This window comes from Sarcophilus harrisii, chromosome 1 (genome assembly GCF_902635505.1).
Source record: "Sarcophilus harrisii chromosome 1, mSarHar1.11, whole genome shotgun sequence".
NCBI classification, from domain to species: domain Eukaryota; kingdom Metazoa; phylum Chordata; class Mammalia; order Dasyuromorphia; family Dasyuridae; genus Sarcophilus; species Sarcophilus harrisii.
Window position 1 is genome coordinate 444,218,129 of NC_045426.1, and position 20,585 is coordinate 444,238,713.

The window sequence follows — 20,585 nt, forward strand, 5'->3', positions numbered from 1 at the left end:
GGAAAGATGTGTGTATGTTAAGGTGTTGTGTGGAAGTATGTATATGTACATATCTACAAAAGTATATGTAAATATATCTTTTCTTAACTGTAGCTTCCTTGGGGATGATGGGAGGAATGAAAAGGGGAAAAAAGAATAAAATATAAATAAGGTGCCTAGCAGAGAACGAAAGAATGATTTATAAGGAAGTAAAGAAAAAACGGACATTCATGAATATAATGTCTTCTACTAATATATATACTTCCTTCATCTGGTAATTTGTTGTTATATATTTTTAATCCTCCCTGATGTTTTGCTAAGCAAATGACAATATTCTCTTTTGTTTTGATTTATTTGTTTTTATTCCTTTTCTGTTTTTCTTTTTTTTCTTATTCTGTTTTTTTCAAATAAAATAAGGGAAAAAAAGAAAAAAAAATGATTACAGAGTTCCCCCAAAAGGATGCCATATTTGATAATTTCATTGCCCATTGTCAAGTCCTGGATTAGAGTTCCAAACTGGAAAGAAGGGAACAATTACAAGGGAGCAAGAGTCTTAACCATGTAGGGGTCTCAGTTCCAAATTGGAAAGGAATGTTTATGGAGACAGGGAAGTAAAAATACTACATGAGGATCACTTATAGTTCAAGAACAAAGAAAGATTATGATCGCCAGAGATCTTACCTGAAGAAGAACCAGAACACAGATGAGGAAAACAGCAGACTTCTCCCCAAATCACACCACCTTTGAAGACTGAAAGCATATAGGCCCTTTGACCTCGCTGTGAAAATAACAGGAAATTAAAGGCTGAAATACAGTACAATTGCCATCTCTCCCTTGTCTTTATAATACGGCAGAGGTAAGATTTACTCAAATTTAATATAAAGTCCAAATTCAAGAAGTTACCTGGGAAAATAAACAAACAACAATAATACTACCTGCATGTATAAAGTTTTTAGCCTGAAAGGGAAACTCAATACACAGACTTAAAAGACAATAACCTAAAAACATCTCTAAGCAAAGTTTCAAAGGAAAATATAAATTGAAATATCCCAAAGAGATCAAAAAGAAAAAAAATGTACAAAAATATTTATGGTAGTTCTTTTTATAGTGGCAAAAAACCAGAAATTGGGTGTATGATATCAATTATATGTATGAAATCATGTAAAATATATTTCCATATTAGTCATATTCAAAAAAATCAAGAAAAATAAAGACAGTAAGAAAATTATACTCCAATTAACAATAATAGTTCATGAATTCTCTCTTTGGAGAGAGACTATTTTTTATCATGAGTTCTTTGGAATCATCTTGGATCATTGTATTGATCAAAGTCATCAAGTCTTTCAGTTGATCATCAATACAATATTGCTGTTGTGCACAATGATCTTTCAGCATTGTGTACTTTGCATTAGTTCACATGGGTCTTCCCTTGTTTTTCTAAATCACCTGTCTCCTCATTTCCCACAGAGCAATAGTACTCACTCACTAGGACATGAATATACTATTAGTGGAACTATGAACTCAGCCAATCATTTTGGAGAACAATTATGGAATTATGGCCAAGGAGTTATAAAACTGTGTATACCCTCTGAGCCAACAATAGCTCTATTAGGTCTATTTCCCAAAGTGATCAGAAAAAAGAAAAGGAACGAACTTATATATTCTCAAATATTTATAGCAGCTCTCTTTGTGATAGCATTGTGGGGATATCCATCAATTGGGAAATGACTAAACAAGTGTGATACATGATTGCAGTGGAATCTGTAAGAAATTAGTAGATTGATTAGAAAAATATGGAAAGATGTGCATGAAATAATGAAGAATGAAATGAGCAAAACTAAGAGAAAGATGTATATAGTAACAGCAATATTGTTTGAAAAATATCTGTGAATAACTAAGCTATTCTAAGTAATATAAATATTCAAATCAATTACAAATTGCTTATGAAGATGGTATGCCCTTCCAGAGACAAAACTGGAAACAGAAGTATGCATAATATAGTTTTACATGTCACCATTTTCATACTCACAGAAGAGCTTATATTTATCTATGTAAAATGTATACATAGATATATGTTTGTAAGTCCAAGGACATATAAGTGTGTGTATGGATATGTGTGTGTATATATGTTATATAAATATAAATATGCATGTATGCATGTGTATTTTGATCTATTGCTTTCTCTCTTCCCATCCAAACACACAAAAAGGTATATATGTGAGTCATATGGTCACAAAACATCATCATTTAAAACATCTGTAGATAGATGGATGATAATAGAGGATATGTATGTGTGTGTGAGAGAGAGACAGAGAGAGAGAGAAAGAGAGAGAGAGAGAGAGAGAGAGAGAGAGCCGAGCAAGTCAGAGAACCAGAGTGAGACAGAGAGCGAGAGCGAGAGCGAGAGCGAGAGAGAGAGAGAGAGAGAGCAAGAGAGAGAGGGGAGGCGGTGCCTTTTTTTTAGTGCACAATGAGGAGTAAAGGAAGAAGACACTTTGGGAATTAAAATTCAAGAAAAAATAAATTAAATTTTAAAACAGTACTCCCTCATAGTCATATGCCACAACTTGCTCAGTCATTTCCCCATTGATGGGCATACTTTCAATTTCCAATTGTTTGCTACCACCAAAAAAAAAAATAGTTCCCATAAATATTTTTGTACAAAAAGGTCTTTTTCCTTTTCCTTTGATATCTTTGGGATATAAACTTAGTAGTGATATTATTGATTCAAAGGTTATGCAGAGTTTTTAGTCTTGTGGGTATAGTTCAATTATTCTCCAAAACAGCTACTTCTATACAATTCCACCAATAACTTATTAGTGTACCTATTTTTCCCTCATCCCCTACATCTATCATTTCTTTGAGATGTGAGGTAGTATCTCAGATTGTTTTAATCTACATTTCTTCAGTCAATATATTTTATGGTATTTTATATGTTTTTTTGATAGTTTTGACTCCTCTTTCTGAAAACTGTATCCTCTAATCACTTACTGATTTGAGAATTGATTATATTTTATTATATTAATTTAATTTTTTCTATACCCTGTATTTATTTGAGAAATGAGCCCTTTTCAATATAACTTACTATAATTTCTTTTCATTTTACTCCAATGTCTTCAGAATGTTTTATCAAAATATAGTTTTCCCGATTATCTCTATTAATTAGGTCTATTTTTACTTTTGCTTCATCCAAGATCATGATTGCTATCCCTGTTTTTTTTTTGTTTTAGCTGAAATTTATTAGATTCTGTTTTAGTTCTTTTATTTTAACTCTGTCTTTATGGATTTTTTGACTGAATAGTATTTTTTCACTTACATGTAAAGATAATTTTCATCATTCACTTTTATAAAATTTTAAGTTCCAGACTTCTGACTTTCTCCCTTCTCTCCCCTCTCCCTAAGACAGAAAGCAATCTGATATAGGTTATACTTGCACAATTATATTAACTATATTTCCACATTAGTCTTATTGTGAAAGAAAAATCAGAACAAGGGGAGAAAATGAGAAAGAAAAAAACAAAGAAAAATGAAAATAGCTTCAATCTAAATTCAGACTGTAATAGTTCTTCATCTGGATGTGGATACCATTTTCCATCATAAATCTTTTGAAATTGTCTTGGATATTTGCATTGCTTTGAATAGCTAAGTCTATCAAACTTGATCCCAAACAATATTGCTATTGCTGCATACAATGTTTTCCTACTTCTGTTCAATTCATTCACCATCATTTCATGTATTTCCAGGTTTTTCTGAAGTCAATCAGTTCATCATTTTTTACAGAATAGTTTTATATTACATTCTTATGTCACAATTTGTTTAGCCATTCTCCATGTGATGGACAATTACTCAACTTTCAATTCTTTGCCACCAAAAATAGCTATTATTAATAGTTTTATGTGTGGTTCTTTTCCCTTTTTATGATCTCTTCAGGATACAGACCTAGTAATGGTATTGCTGGATCAAATTGTATGCACATTTTTAGCCCTTTGAGTATAGTTCAAAATTACTCTCCAGAATAAATACATCAGTTCAGGATTCCACCAACAATGTATTAACATTTTTCTAATATGTGCATTTCTACTTCAAGTATGTCTCTTCCAAGCAACATATTATTGGATTCCAGTTCCTAAACCATTCATTCTACTATCTGCTTCCACTTAAAGGGTAAACTTATTTCATTAACAGTTACATTTATAATTACCATATATTATTTCCTTCTATTCTATTTTCTTGCTTCTTCCTCTTTCTATTTTTATCTTGTTCCTCCAAAAAAGTTTATCTGGTTTCTAACTACTGCTTCTCTTAATCTGCTCTTCCTTTTATCATACTCTCCCTTTCTCTTATTCCCTTCCCCACCTATTTCCCTAATGGGTATATTTCATTTCTATAACAAGTGGATGTATATGTATATGTGTGTGTGTGTTTGTGCAATATATATATATATATTTTTTTTTCTTCCCATGTTGAACAAATTCTAATGAAAAGTTCAAATACCATGTGTCATCACCCATTTTCAATCTCCATTGTAAAAGCTCTTCATTGAATGCCATTTTCATGAGGAAATCTTCCCCACTGTAACACTCTCTTCCTTATTCTCCCAGAGCATCTCTCTTTTTCATGCTTTCCTTTTTTTTAGATCATTTCAATATAAGAAACTCATACCTATGCGTTCTATGTAAACTCTTTTAACAGAGAGTTATATGTATCATCTTCATAGTAAACCGTTTACTGACCTATTTATAATTATTCTTGCATATTTTAATTGTAATGCTTCTCTTGTATCTTGTGCTTAAATGTCGCATTTTCCATTTGATTCTGGTTTTTTCATCAAGAATGTTCTAAAGTTCTCTATTTAATTAAAGATCTATTTTTTCCTTCTGACAGGCTTCGCAAAGCCTTGTGCTACAAATTTTTTTCTCCCTCCATTCCACCCACCCTCTCCCTTAGACAGCAAGTAATCCAATCTATGTTAAATATGTGCAAATTTTTTATACAGTTTCCACAATTATCATGATGGACAAGAAAAATAAGATCAAAAAGGGGGGAAAAAGAGAAAGAAAACAAAAGGCAAGCAAAGAACAAAAAAAAAAATTAAAATACTATGTTGGGATCCACACTGAGCCCCATAGTCTTCTCTCTGGGTTCAGATGGCTCTTGCTATCCCAAAACTATTGTAACTAGCCTGAATCATCTTGCTGTTGAAAACAGTCACATCCATCAGAATTGATCATCATATAATATTGTGGCTGTGTACAATGTTCTCTTGGTTCTACCAGTTCATGTCTCTCTAGGCATTTCTGAAATCATCCTGCTGATTTTTTCTTACAAAACAATAATGTTCTATAACATTATTATACCATAATTTATTCAGCCATTCTCCAACTGATGGGCATCCACTTAGTTTTCAGTACCCAGTCACTCAAAAAGGGCTGCTACAAATGTTTTAGCACATTGAGATTCTTTTCACTTTTTATGATCTTTTTTTTTAATACAGGCCTAGTAGAGATACTGCTGGATCAAAGAGTATATACAATTTGATGGTCCTTTGGATATAGTTCCAAATTGTTCACAACGGTTGAATCAAGTAATGACACCAACCACAATGTAAATTAGTGTCCCAGTTTTTGCACATCCCCTCTAACATTTATCTTTTCTTGTCATCTGTGCCTATCTGAGAGGCATGCAGTGGTACCTCAGAGTTGCCTTAAGTTATATTTTTCTGTGCAAATTAAGACAACTCTGAGATACCACTACACACCTGTCAGATTGGTGTGTAGGATGACAGGAAAAGATAATGTGGAATGTTGGAGGGGATGTGGGAAAACAGGGACACTAATACATTGTTGGTGGAACTGTGAATACATCTAGCCATTCTGGAGAGCGATTTGTAACTATGCTCAAAAAGCTATCAAATTGTGCATACCCTTTGATCCAGCAGTGTTACTACTGGGCTTATATCCCAAAAAATGATGAACAGGATGATTTCAGAGAGGCCTGGAGAGACTTACGTGAACTGATGCTGAGTGAAACAAGCAGGGCCAGGAGATCATTATATACTTCAACAACAATACTATATGATGATCAATTCTAATGGACCTGGCCATCTTCAATAATGAACCAAATCAGTTCCAATAGAGAAGTAATGAACTGAACCAGCTACACCCAGGGAAAGAACTCTGGGAGATGACTATGAACCACTACAAAGAATTCCCAATCCCTCTATTTTTGTCCACCTGTATTTGTGATTTCCTTCACAGGCTAATAGTACACTATTTCAAAGTCCAATTCTTTTTGTACAGCAAAATAACTGGACATGTATACATATATTGTATTTAACTTATATTTTAACATATTTAACACGTATTGGTCAACCTGCCATCTGGGAGAAGGGGTCAGGGGAAGGAGGGGAAAAGTTGGAACAAAAGGTTTTGCAATTGTCAATGCTGAAAAATTATACAGGCATATATCTTGAAATAAAAAGCTATAATGATAAAAAAGCTATATTTAGAGCATTTTATCATGTGACTAGAATGGTTTCAATCTGAAGAAATTTTTAATGTGTTTAATTCACTTGCTATCTGCTTTCATTTTAGGAGAGAGCTCATCTCATTCACATTCACAGATAAAATGACTAATTCTTTATTTTCCACCACCTTATATTTCCCCAAGTTATATTATTCTGTTTCCCCCTTTCCCTCCTCATCAATATTTTGCTTCTGACCACCACCTCCCTCATTCTGTCCTTCCCTTTTACAGCCTCTCCCCCTTTCTTATTCCTTTCCCCTTCTACTTGTTATCCCTTCTTTTACCTTCTCCTTTCCCTTATCCTTTCTCCCTACTTCCCTATAAGATGAGATAAATTTCTGTATTAAACTAAATATGTTTTATGTTCTCTTTTTGATCCAAATCCAATGAGTTTTTAAGGTTTACACTATACTCATGGTCCTGCCTTTATTCTGTCAACTGTAACAGATCTTTTTTGCTTCTTAATGTGATGTAATTTACTTCATTTTTTCTCCCCTTTCTCTTCTTCCAGTACAATCCCTTTTTCATCTGTAGCTTCTTTTTTATATCATCACAGTAAAGTGAAGTTATACCTATATTCTCTAAGTATACCCTTAACAAAGGTAGTTCTCAAGAGTTAAACGTGTCTTCTTCCCATATAGGGATGTAAACAGTTTAACCTTAAAAAAAAAAAAAAAAAATATATATATATATATATATATATATATATATATATAGTTTTTTTTTTCTTATTTCATTTTTACCTGTTTATGCTACTCTTGAATTCTGTATTTGAAAATCAAATTTTCTGTTCAGCTGTGGTCTTTTCATCAAAAATAAATGAAAATCCCCTATTTTGTTGAATGTCTATCTTTCCCCCTTAAAAATAATGCCTAATTTTGCTGGATAATTGATTGATTCTTAGCTGCTGTCCAAGTTTCCCTGACCTTTGATCCTTTGAAGTGAAAACTGTTAGGTCCTAGGTGTTACTGTTTGAGATGCCTTGATATTTGAATTGTTTATTTCTGGCTGCTTGCAGTATTTTCTCCTAATTCTGTAATTGAGTCACAATATTCCTTAATATTTTCATTTTCTTCACTTTCTCTGACTCTTTTTCCAGAGCTCTCATTTCCTTTCCCCATTTTTCTTCTAGCTCTCTTTTAAGATCCTTTTAGAATTCTTCCAAGAGAGCCTTGTGAGATCAAACCAATTTATATCATTCTTTGAGGCTTCATCTGGAGATATTTTGCTTTTAGTGTCCTCAGGATTTGAGATCTCTTCTTCTCTGTCTCTATAAATGCTATTTATGGTCAGAGCTCTTTTTGCTTATTTGCTTATTTTTAGAGGTTGAGGCTTAGGGTAAAGGGGAGGTTGTCCCAAACTTCCTCTACAGACAAAAGAGGTTTCATGCTGCCCTGGGGCTGGTGCTGCTGTCCTCCTTCATGGGGTTCAGGGGCTCATTATTTGTCTCCTGGGTAGAGGTCTCACAGTTAAGCTGTTGATCCATTGGTTTTTGAAGAAACAGGACAAGAGTAACCAAGGGTGGTGGATGTATTTTGACTAAGATTCTCCTATTAGATTCCCCCAGCACCTGGAAGCCTCTCTATCCTAGGTCTCTCTGCACTGAACTGTGCTGTGCCTGCACTGATCTACAAACACTCCTCTCCTTTCCTCCCACCCCTACACCCGCCTCCAACTGTCCAATAGACCTTTATGGAAGTTATTCCAAAACATATTCTGCTGGAAATTTCTTAAACTCCAAATATTTGTCGGTTCTGTCACTCCAAAACCTATTCAGAGTTTTGATCTGGTGCTGAATTGAGGGAATCCAGGAAGAGCTCAGATAAAGGTCTGTCTACTCTCCACCATCTTAGCTTTATCTATACTCAGTTTTTCTAGGCAGATAATTGTAATTTGCCTTCCAGAATGAAATTTCCCTCTTCTGCTTTAATATAAAGTCATTAAATTTTATATGATCCTGACCACTGTTCAATAATATTTAAATAGTTGTTTCTTTGTTTTTCCCTGACTGCTTAAAGTATTTTCTTTTTGACTTGGGAGCTGTGGAATTTGACTAGAATATTTGTGGAGTTTTTCATTTTGGAATCTCTTTCACGAGATCTTTGGGGGATTCTTTCAATTTTTATTTCAATGGTGGATTATTTCAATTTTATTTTATCCTCTGTGTCTAAAATATTAGGATACTTTCCTTGATGATTTCTTGGAATATATCTAGGCTTTTCATTTTTTGTCATGTCTTTTAAGTTGTCCAGTAATTTTTAAATTACTTCTTCTTGATCTATTTTTCCTAATCAGTTGTTTTCCCAAAAAGTTATTATACATTTCTTCTATTTTTTTTCATTCTTTTAACTGTTTTATTGTTTCTTGATGTTTAATGGAGTCATTTGTTTCCACTTGCCCAATTCCAATTTTTAAGGAACTTTTTTTTTGGTGAGATTTTTGTACTCTTTTTTCTATTTGATCAATTGTGGTTTTAAAAGTATTATTTGCTCCAACATTGATTTGTGTGGCGTTGGGAGCAGGGGTGTGAATGTATGCCTTTTTTCACCAAACTGTTAATTTTGTTTTCATAATTTTATTTCAGCCTGATCACTTCTTTTCCTAATTTTTCCTCTATTAGTCTTTTTTTTTTTAACTCTTCCAGGATTGTTCAGGCTTGGTTCAATTAGCATTGTTATTTGAAGCTTTGCTAGCAGCTCTTTTCATATTATTGATTTTTTTTATTTAAGTCTTGTTCTTCCTATCACTGTGATTGGTTTTTAAGATCAACTATTAATTTGTTTTTTGCTCATCTTCCAATCTGTTTGGTGACTTTGAAATTTATGTTAAAGTTGGTTTCTGTTCAGTTGATGGGGAAATAGAGGGAGAGAAATACCTTTCTAAGTTACAGGTTTTATTATATTCTTATTTTCAGAGCTAGTTTTAGGAATCTGAAAGTTTTTGCTTTTAAGGTGATGTGAACCTGGGAGAAGTATGGTCATTGCTCTCTTGGTCTTTACTCTGATCTTTATTCAGGAAGGGACACTTGTAATGTTCTTCTCTAAAATATAATGTTCTCTGGGAACAGATTTCTTGGGGGGTTTTTGAGAGCAGCCTTAGTTTCAGCTCAAAGTAATAATCACCTCAAATTCAGCCAGGAGTTAAAGTCCAATTCCTTTATTGTTTCCTTTTAAATCTTGTCACTTTCTTGAGGCCCAGTTAGCTTTCTTAGAGGCCTATCTCTCTCCTTGGTTCCGAGAGCTCTTGCCCCTAGTCCTTTGCCTCTGCCAGCGTCAGCCTCTAGCTCCCTCCAAATCTCCAGCCAGCACAAAGGTGGAATATGGAATGAATCTGACCACCTCTGAGAGTGGGCTTGTGTCTTAGTAGGCTTGTCTTTTAGTGGGCTCCTCCTTATATATGCTCTCTTAAAGGTGTGAATCTTGTGGAACTCTAATAAGCACTAAGTACATTAGTGAACTAGAGAACTGTTAAGTACCATGCTAAATTATATAATTATTGTTTCTATCAATTCCACTCACTTAGCACCTTGTGAGAATTCTAACATCTTCTAACAGACACTCATGCCTTGCTGCCACAATTGCTAATTGCTTTGGAATTGTGATCAGGGATCTTGCTTCCTTGTGACTGACAACTAATTCTCTCTATCCTGGAAAGATATCCCATAACTGCATATAGGCAAGAGAATTACCAGTCACTATCAGCTGTATCCATAGTCAAGAAAGAGTCCCCTAGATATTATTTATTTTATTTTTCTAATTTTTATTTTTTAAATTTATGTATTTTTAATATACATTGCTTTATGAATCATGTTGAGAGAGAAAAATCAGAGCAAAAAAGAAAAACCATGGGACATTAAAAAAAAAACAGAAAAAAGAAGTGAATATAGCATATGTTGATTTATATTCAGTATCCATAGTTCTTTTTTATGGATGCAGATGGAATTTTCTGTCCAAAGTCTATTGGGATTACTTTGGATGGCTGAAGCACTGAGAAGACCCAAGTCTTCCATAAATGATAATCACACATTCTTGTGGTTATGCAGACAATGTATTTCTGGTTCTGCTTGTTTTGCTTGGTATCAGTTATATAAATCTTCCAGGTCCTTCTAAAATATCTCGTTCATGATTTCTTGTAGAATAATAATATTCCATTATCTTCATATGTGACAATTTATTCAGTTATTGCCTAATTTATGGGCATCTACACATTTTCCAATTCTTTGCTATCACAAAAAGAGCTGTTACAAACATTTTTTGCATGTGTGGGTCCTTTACATTCCTTCATGATTTCCTTGGGATATGGAACCAGTAAAGGCACTACTGATTCAAAGAGTATACACAGTTTTATAGGTATTTGGACACAGTTCCAAATTACTCTCCAGAATGGTTAGATCATTTCACAACTTCACCAACAATGGATTAGTGTCCCAGTTTTCACACATCCTCTCCAACATTTGTTATTTTCTTTTCTTGTCATCTTAGCCAATCTAAGAAGTCTGAGATTGTATCTTGAAGTTATTTTAATTTGCATTTCTCTAATTAATAGTGAGTTAGAGCATTTTTCAAATGACTACAGATGGTTTTAATTTTGTCACCTGAAAGTTGTCTGTTCATATCCTTTGACCATTTATCATTTGGGGAATCCCTAGGTATCATTTAAAAGTTTTTTGGAAAGCAATGTAGAGAGAGTCCAGCTGGGTTGCCTTCAATGCTCTATTCTCTAAGTCCCCATCAAATATTAAAATAAGTAGAAAATAGTTCCTTAAAAAATAGAATTGAGCAAGGGAAAGCTAATGACTATAAGATTACAAACAAAAACAATAAAAATTGAAAAAACTAGAATAATGATATAATATGAAATAAAGGAAAAATTAAACAAGAAACTATAACAAGAAATAATTAGGAATTACTGTACTACATGGAAGGCAAGATTAAAAATAAGAGGCTAAATATTATATTTCAGGTACATATAAGGAAAAACTGCCTCAATATCTTAGAATCAGAGAAATTTAGATGGACATTAATCCATCTAAAGAGATGCCAAAATGAAAACACCCAGAAATATTACCATTAATTCTTGCATGTCTATTTTATGTGAAATAATGTTCGCTCCCTCAATCTCACTCTTCCTTTTCCTCGTCCTCTCTTCTCCTCTTTTCTCTCTCTCTCCCTCTCCCTCTCTTTCTACTTCTCTCTCTCAATTCTCCCCATACCTCTGTCTCTCTCACCCTCTCTCAAAAGGTATATAAAGCCTATCCTGCCCACAGCAAAATAGAACAAGAAAGGCATAAAAGAAAAGGAGGAAGATAGTAAAAAGTAAGGAGGAATAAGGGAGTTAGTATCAAAAGAAAAACATATCATCCATAAAATGGAAGTCAATAGAAGAATGAATTATAAACCAAAATCCCAAAATATGTTGTTTGCAAAAGACACATCTGAAACAGAACCACTGACACGAAGTTAAAATAAGGGTTTAGAGCAAAATCTATTATGCTTCAGTTTGTGTATACAAGAAAAAAGAAGGTTAGCAATCATAATTCCAGACAAACAAAAAGCAAAAGTAGACATAATTAAAAAAAGAAAGGCAGGAAACTGATATATTGCTAAAAGGTACTATAGACAATGCATTAATATCAATATTAAACATATACACCAAATGATGTAATATCCAAACTTTAAAAGGAAATAGACAATAAAGTTAAATTAGTGAGGGATGTCTACTTTTACCTCTAAAACCTAAGATAATATTCATAAGAAAGAAGCTAATGAATTAAATAGAAATCTAGAAAAATAACATAAGATAGATCTCTGGAGAATACTTAATGGGAATAGAGAGGAATATGACCTTTTTCTCAATTCTAACTGTACTTTTATAAAAATTAACCATTTATTTGGGCAACACAAACCTCAAAAACAAATGTAGAAAAGCAAAAATAATAAATGCACCCCTTTCAAACCAAGATGCAATAAAACTTACATTTAATAAAAGGCCTTAAAAAGATAGACTAAAATTGATTGGAATAATTATCCTAAAAATGTGTTGATTAAAAAGCAAATAACAAACAAACAAACAAAAACAATTATTTCATTAAAGTTTACAACAATGAGATAAAATACCAAAATTTCAGGATGATGAAAAATAAGTTTTTGTTGTTCCTTAACTTTTAAATCTTAATGACTTTGTGGGCCATACTATTCATAAGAGTTTTCTTGGCAACGATACTTGAGTGTTTTATTATTTCTTTTCCCACTGGACTAAGGCATAAGTTAAATGACTTGCTCAGCATCACACTGCTAGTAAGTGTCTGAGGCTAGATTTAAAGTCAGGTTTCCAGATCCAGCACTTAGCCAGCTAGACATTACAGAACTTAGGAAAACTTTTGTATTCTTCAGCACTTACATTTAGAGAGAAAAAACAAACTGAAAAATTGGGGCATGCAACTAAAAAAAAATCACAACAACTAGAAAATACTATATGAAAACCTACAATTAAACCCACATAGAAATTCTGAAAATCAAAGAAGAGATGAATAAAACTGAAAAATGAAATTGGGAACTTGTTTTATCAAAAAAAAAAAAAACAATAAAATAAACAATTGGTTAATTTGACTTTTAAAAAGAAGAAAATCAAATTACCAGAATCAAAAATCAAAAACGCAAATATATAACCAATTAAGAGGAAAATAAAATAATTTGCCCAACATTGTGCCAATAAAACTGAAATTTTTGAATATTTGAAAAAAATACAAATTGGCCAGATTAACAGAAGAGAGATTGGGATATGTAAATAAGCCAATCTTAGGAAAATAAGTTAAATATGCCACCCATGAACTGTTTACAAGTTAATTTTACCAATTATTTAAAAAACAATTTGTTCACAAACTACAGAAACCATTTGAAAAAAAGTAAAGAACAATCCTTCCAATGCTATCTCTGACACAAATACGGTTTTAATCCTTCCAATGCTATCTCTGACACAAATACGGTTTTAATCCTAAAGCAGAGAGAGCAAAATCAGAGGAAAAGAAAAACTATAGATCAATTTCACAAATGAATTTAGACAAAAAAAATTAAGTAAAATATTAACAAGGAAATTACAACAATGTATCACAAAGATCATATGAGAAATACAGGGCTAGTTCGATATTAAGAACATTTTGTCTTCATTTTTGAGTCATTTCAGTCATCTCTGACTCTTCGCAAACCCATCAATTTAAACATAAAAAGGGTTATCATAAATAAATTAGAGAAGTAAGGTGAAAATTAATTTCAGATCTATGGATTAAGGAAAAACTCGTGATTAAATAAACACAAAAAGAGTTACAAGGAGGTTCAAAGAAAAAATTTTCATTACATTAATTTGAAAAGGTTTTTCAGAAACAAAAGCAATATAAGTGAACTTAAAAAGAAAGCATGAAACTGAGGGAAATTATAGCAAATATCTCTGATAAAAATCTCATTTCTTAAATATATATGGAACTGAGCCAAAGTTAGAAAAATAAGATCCACTTTCCAAATGATAAATGGTCAAAGGATATTAATAGATGGTTTTCAGAATAAAAAAATCAAAGTTATAAATTGCTATATTAAAAATGCTCTAAAATGTTTTTAAAAATTTAAATTAAAACATCTTTCAGGTACTATTCCATGCTTAACAGATTAGCTAACAAAAAAATGACAAATGTTGAAAGGTAATTTGAAAAATTAGGTACACTTCTGGAGAACAATTTGGAAATATGCCCAAAGGGTCATAAAACTCTGCATATCCTTTGACCCAGAAATACTCCTGTACCTCAAAGAGATCAAAGAAAAAGAAAAAAACAATATGTACCAAAATATTTATAGCTCTTTTTTTTGTGGAGACAAAGAATTAGAATCTCAGGGGATACCCATCAAGTGGGAGATAGCTAAACAAATTTTAGTATAATAAATTGTGGTATATGATTGTAATGGAAGACAATTCTACTATACGAAATGAAAAGTAAGATAATTTCAAAAATTATAGCTCCTGTCTTTCTCTTTTTTCTTCTTTTCTCCTTCCTTCTTCACTCCCTTGCTTCCTTCTTTCCTTTCTTCCTACCTTCCTCTCTGTACTCATTTATTGTTATTATCCATATTTATTTAACATATTCTAAAATTTTAATATAATGAAAATATCTATAGAACTTCATGACATGCTTGCTATATATTCACAAGCACATTTAAGTAAACACAAAAGAGAAATTATTGATGTAAATAATAGAAAAATACATCATGACTATCACTGAGGAGGTACAAAAATATGCTGAATAGCTAATGCCCTTAGCCTGTGATTGGAATGTGTATATATGTGTACATACACTTGTTTATATATATACATGCACACACTTACCCATAGTTACATGTGTATATCTATATGCATAGATATAGATATACACATGCACACATATATGTGCACACCTACAAATCCATACTTATAACACATGCACACATATATGTACACACCTACAAATCCATACTTATATATGTTTTTTCATGAATACACACACATAACCTTTCAGTAATACATCTATTGCATAAAAACAGATATAGTTATATTTGATTTATTTAACAATGTTCCTTGTTTTGATAACAAAGGAGCTGTATAAGAAATTAATGACATGGATGTAGCATAGAACTTGATAGAAAAGGACAAGTTGACAATCTTATGATTAGAACAAGGACTAGTTACATATGTTTCTTTGCTCTCATGATATATAGTAGTTACTATCACTAGAATAATTTCAAATTTCAAACCTTCTTGGTTTTCATCACAAACTTGATATAAGAAAAAGATGAAAAATCAATATTTTAATGTTCTTTATATGTGTGAAAAATAATAGTATGCCAAACTACTTTGACCCTGAGAGCATCCTTTATTTTGAGTGTCTCACCATCCCCTGAAAGATTGTCAGGTCTTTATCGGGGAGATCCTCCAAACAAACTAGCACATTATTAAAGTTACAGCAGCACAGTAACTCATGGAATGTATGAGTGATTAAAAGCCATGCAGTTGTGACAAGGACCATAAGGAGAGCTGAAAGTGAAGTAATATGTCTTTTGATAAAAAAAGAAAATACTGAAACTGGGATGATTTAACCTATTCTCATTTTAAATCTTATGTTTCAACTATAATCCAAGGGACCTTGAATGTTGGTGGATTTGAGGGAAATGTAATTACAAATGTATAGCTCAATCAAAATTTTCTAGGGAGGGGGGGGATTTATTGATAGTTGATATATATGACAAAGAAGTTTATGTGCTAATCTCCAATATCTGTATATAAAAAGGTATATATGCACACATTTCTCTTGTCTTTCTTTTTCTCTCTCTCTCATTTTTACATACATTGTTTCTATGTCACTATTCCTGGCTCTCTCTGGCTCTCTTATTTTCGTTCTGTTACACTTTATCTCTTTATCTTGGTGGGTCCTTCTCCTCCTACCGTAGTAAATTCATAGTCTACTACAGAAAATGTATTTTTACTGTAGAGTATGTTAAGGGTTAGAGTTTTACCACAGGTGTTAGAGAGAATCAAACCATAAGATTTTTGTCTTCTCACCATATCATATATCTAAAGGAATAATTACTTCAATGTTTCAAAGATCTATGATTTTTCCCATAATGGTGCTTCCTTCACTGATGCAGAACACAACTTCTCTATGCTTTAATAGATGGTCGGCATGGGTTGCTGTGGTTAAACACATTGATCACCTAGTAGCCAATTAATGTAACAAAATGTTCTGGCACAAGCCAGGCAGTAATTTCTACATTTACACGTGGCTGTAGATTGTAATTTCAATTAACTGGCTCACTGCAGGACCTATGAACTAATGGACATTATAAGATCATCTTTTCCATTTATTCAAATTTTCTTTATAAACATAGATTGGTTTTGTTTCCTGGATGTCTAAAAAGTTGGGGTAATGTAGTTGGTAATTGTTTTACAAAAGTGTTTTGACGATTTTCTCAAAGTTGTAAATAAAAGGGGAACACTGCCTCGGCAACACAGATATGCAATTCTGTATAATCCCCTGATGATATAAAAAACTACATATTAGTGAAGGAACTAAGTATAAAACAGAAAAATCTCAGAAAAATGCATAATTATATATCCAAGCAGGCTGTTCTTTTCAATTTATCTTCACATTTCTAGATATTTTTAGGCTATCTAGGACTATCAGGAGATATCAAAATCACCAAGCAAATGAAAATTCACTGAAAAGGAGTACTTAAATATTGTACTAGAGAGCAGGCATGTAGAAAGTTCAGGATAGCAGTTTATATTCATCCTCATGGATGCAAACTTCCATTAAACAAATGGCCTCTTTCTAGTTAATTGAGTCTATTACAATTAAATGTCTATATTAAAAATTTTGGGGGGCACCTAGCTGATGCAGTGGATACAGCACCAACCCTGAAGTCAGGAGAACCAGAGTTCAAATTTGATTTCTGAAACTTAACACTTCCTAACTGTGTGACCCTGGGCAAGTCACTTGACCCCTATTGCCTCAGCAAAAAAGAAAAATAAAAAATGGAAAGAAACGCATGTTAGTAAAAGACTTAAGGATTTCCCTTTCCTAATGAGTTATGAAAATAAAAATAATTAGACTTTGGCCTAAGATGATCTGGGAAACTGCATCCATCTTTCTCTCTCTGATTTTGCTTATGTTCACATTACCTTTTCCCAGCTCTTAAATTAATATAATGACTATATTACAAAGGAAGAAAAGAATTGTTAGAAAATTCCAAGATGTAGGATATGATAAGTTTATCAATTTATATGAAATTCTATGGCATTATCAACAAAAATATGCAAAAATAGTCATACCAATCAAACTCCCAAGAAACTATTTTACACATCTAGAAAAAATAATACCAAAGTTCATCTGTGTAGAGGGTTGAAACTCTGAAAAAGGTGTCCTTGTATCAGACAACTGAGCATTTAAGGTTAATTACCTATTCCATGTGAGAAAATGGCTCTATTAGCATCAGTTCTATTAGCTCTCCTCACTGTTTGGTGCTTACTGAATGTTTGGTGTTTAGACAATCATAGGCAAGGGCTGGAGAGGGGACAGAGAGACACTTTGCTGTAGGACAAGGAGGAGAGAAGTTGGTGACTTTGGACTCGAGAATCCAGGATACATCATTGGCAAGCCGCATGGCAGTTTGTCTGTCTCCTTTACTTCTCCCCCTAAAGACCAAGGACTTTAATTTATCCTGACTCTGGCTGACTCCAAAGAACTAACTTCACAATCTGGAAGAACAAAAGGTCAAGAATTTCAAGGGAATTCATGAAAAAAATGCAAATAAAGGTGGTCTACCTGTGTCAGACCTAGAACTATATTATAAAGCAGCAATCATCAAAATCATTTGGTACTGGCTAAGAAATAGAGTGGTTGATCAGTGGAATAGATTAGGTTCACAGGACAAAATAGTCAATAACTATAGTAATCTAGTGTTTGACAAACCCAAAGACCCCAGCTTTTGGGATAAGAATTCACTATTTGACAAAAACTGCTGGGAAAATTGGAAACTAGTATGGCAGAAACTAGGCCAGAAACTAGAAACTCTTTTTTGTAGTTTACTTGAATTTTATTTTTGTTTCATTTTCTATTTTAATCCCTTTGATTTATTTTTCTTATTGTAATACTAGCATTTCTAGTACCTTAAATAATAATGGTGATAATGGATAGCCTTGTTGATATGAAATCTATAATCTTTTTTTTAATAGCTTTTTATTTACAAGTTATATGTATGGGAAATTTTACAGCATTGACAATTGTCAAACCTTTTGTTCCAATTTTTCCCCTCCTTCCCCCCACCCCCTCCCTAGATGGCAGGATGACCAACAGATGCTAAATATATTAAAGTATGAATTAGATACACCATAAGTATACATGGCCAAGCCGTTATTTTGCTGTACAAAAAGAATCGGACTCAAATATTGTACAATCAATCTGTGAAGGAAATCCAAAATGCAGACGGGTAAAAATATAGGGATTGGGAATTCAGTGTAATGGTTCTTAGTCATCTCCCAGAGTTCTTTCACTGGGCGTAGCTAGTTCAGTTCATTACTGCTCCATTAGAACTGATTTGGTTCATCTCATTGCTGAAGATGGCCAGGTCCATCAGAATTGATCATCATATAGTATTGTTATTAAAGTATATAATGATCTCCTGGCCCTGCTCATTTCACTCATCATCGATTTGTATAAGTCTCTCCAGGCCTTTCTGAAATCATCCTGCTGGTCAATTTTTACTGAACAATAATATTCTATAATATTCATATACTACAATTTATTCAGTCATTCTCCAATTGATGGGCATCCACTCAGTTTCCAGTTTCTAGCCACTACAAACAGGGCTGCCACAAACATTTGTGCACATACAGGTCCCTTTCCTTTCTTTAAGATTTCTTTGGGATATAAGCCCAGTAGTAACACTGCTGGATCAAAGGATATGTACAGTTTCGTAATTTTTTGAGCATAGTTCTAAATTGCTCTCCAGAATGGTTAGATGTGATATCTATAATCTTATTGGGAAGGCTTCTAACTCATCCCTGTTACAGATAATGTTTGCTCTTGTTTTTAAATGGATATTGCTTATTTTAAGAAAGGTTCCTTTGATTTCTATACTCTCCAGTGTTTTGTTTTGGTTTTTTATTAGGGATGGGTATTATCTTTTGTCAAAAGCCTTTTCTGCATTTATTGATATAATCATACAATTTTTGTTGTTTTTGTTAATGATGTGGTGAACTCAGTTTTCTTAATACTGATGCAACCCTGCATTCCTGGTATAAAACCACCTGATTATAGTGTGTGATATTGATGATATATTGTCATCTCCTTACCAGTATTTTGTTCAGATTTGGGGGGGTTAACTCTTTAGAAAAATTGGCCTATTGTTTTCTTTCTCTGTTTTTCCTCTTCCAGCTTTAGGCATCAAAATTTTATTTGCATAATAAAATGAATTTCTTTAACTTCTTTAACTATTATTTTTTTAAATAGTTAAAATAGTATTATAAGTAATTGTTCTTTAAATATTTGGTAGAATTCATCTGATGTTAGGGACAATTTTTTTTTAGAGAATACATTTATGGTTTATTTAATTTTTTTCTAAGATAGGGTTTTTAATATTTGTGAAGTCTGGATTAGCACCCTGGATGCCTTAGAATCAGCTGGAGTCAGGATAAGGTCTTCATTCTTGGTCATTAGTGGGGGGAATTGAAGGGAATGGACAAAAGCTCTCCACTACCTCTCTTCTCCTCATCCACTGCAAAAGTGACCCTGGCTTATCTTACTCTACCATCCCTCCTACTCCCACCTCCACCCCCCCCCCCGCCCCTAGTCCCTCCTACAATTCTCTGTATACACTGAAAGATTGAGCCAGCACAGAATAGTGGGAAGGACCATTTTCCAAGCATATGCTAATAGAATATTGTCCAATAAGTAATTAGCCTTAAGTGCTCGGTTGTCTGATTCCAGTGCACCTACTCAGACTTTCGGTCCTTTACAAATATTCTACTACTACTTCTGTTAATCTAGGCAGTTGAGATACTTATAAATATTCAAACATTTCACAGACTGATTTAAAAATTTACAACATTTGTTTACTGGCATGAAAGTGGGTTAAATAATTTAACAAATATTTTAATTTTATCTTCTCTCATGATGTTATCCTTTTCACTTTTGATATTGGTAATTTGATTTTCTTCTTTATTTTTAACCAATTAGCCCATAATTTATCTATTTTTTGTTTTATTTTATTATTTCATAAAATGATCTCCTAGTTTTCTACATAAGTTCAATGACTTTTTTGAACTTTGAATATTATTCATTTCTCCCTTGATTTTCAGGATTTCTATTTTGAAGTATAATTGAGAATATTTAATTGTTCTTTTTCTAGTTTCTTTAGTTGCATGTCCAGTTTGTTAATCTGTTCTTTCTCTTTTTTAAGGTTAAGAATTTAGAAATTTAAATTTTTCCCATAAGTACTGCTTTTACTGCATCTCACAAATTTTCGTTGTTCTTAATATCGTTGTTCTTTTTAATGAAATTTTTG

General features: G+C 32.7%; 1 long non-coding RNA gene across 1 annotated transcript in view; it reads right to left on the reverse strand.

Moving 5' to 3' along the window:
* Window positions 1-381: 381 nt before the first annotated feature.
* LOC116420565 overlaps window positions 382-20,585 on the reverse strand; it is a 78,569-nt gene continuing 58,365 nt past the window's right edge. Inside the window, exon 3 of the long non-coding RNA XR_004230921.1 lies at window positions 382-757. This is a non-coding gene — a long non-coding RNA (uncharacterized LOC116420565). The remainder of the gene's footprint in view (window positions 758-20,585) is intronic.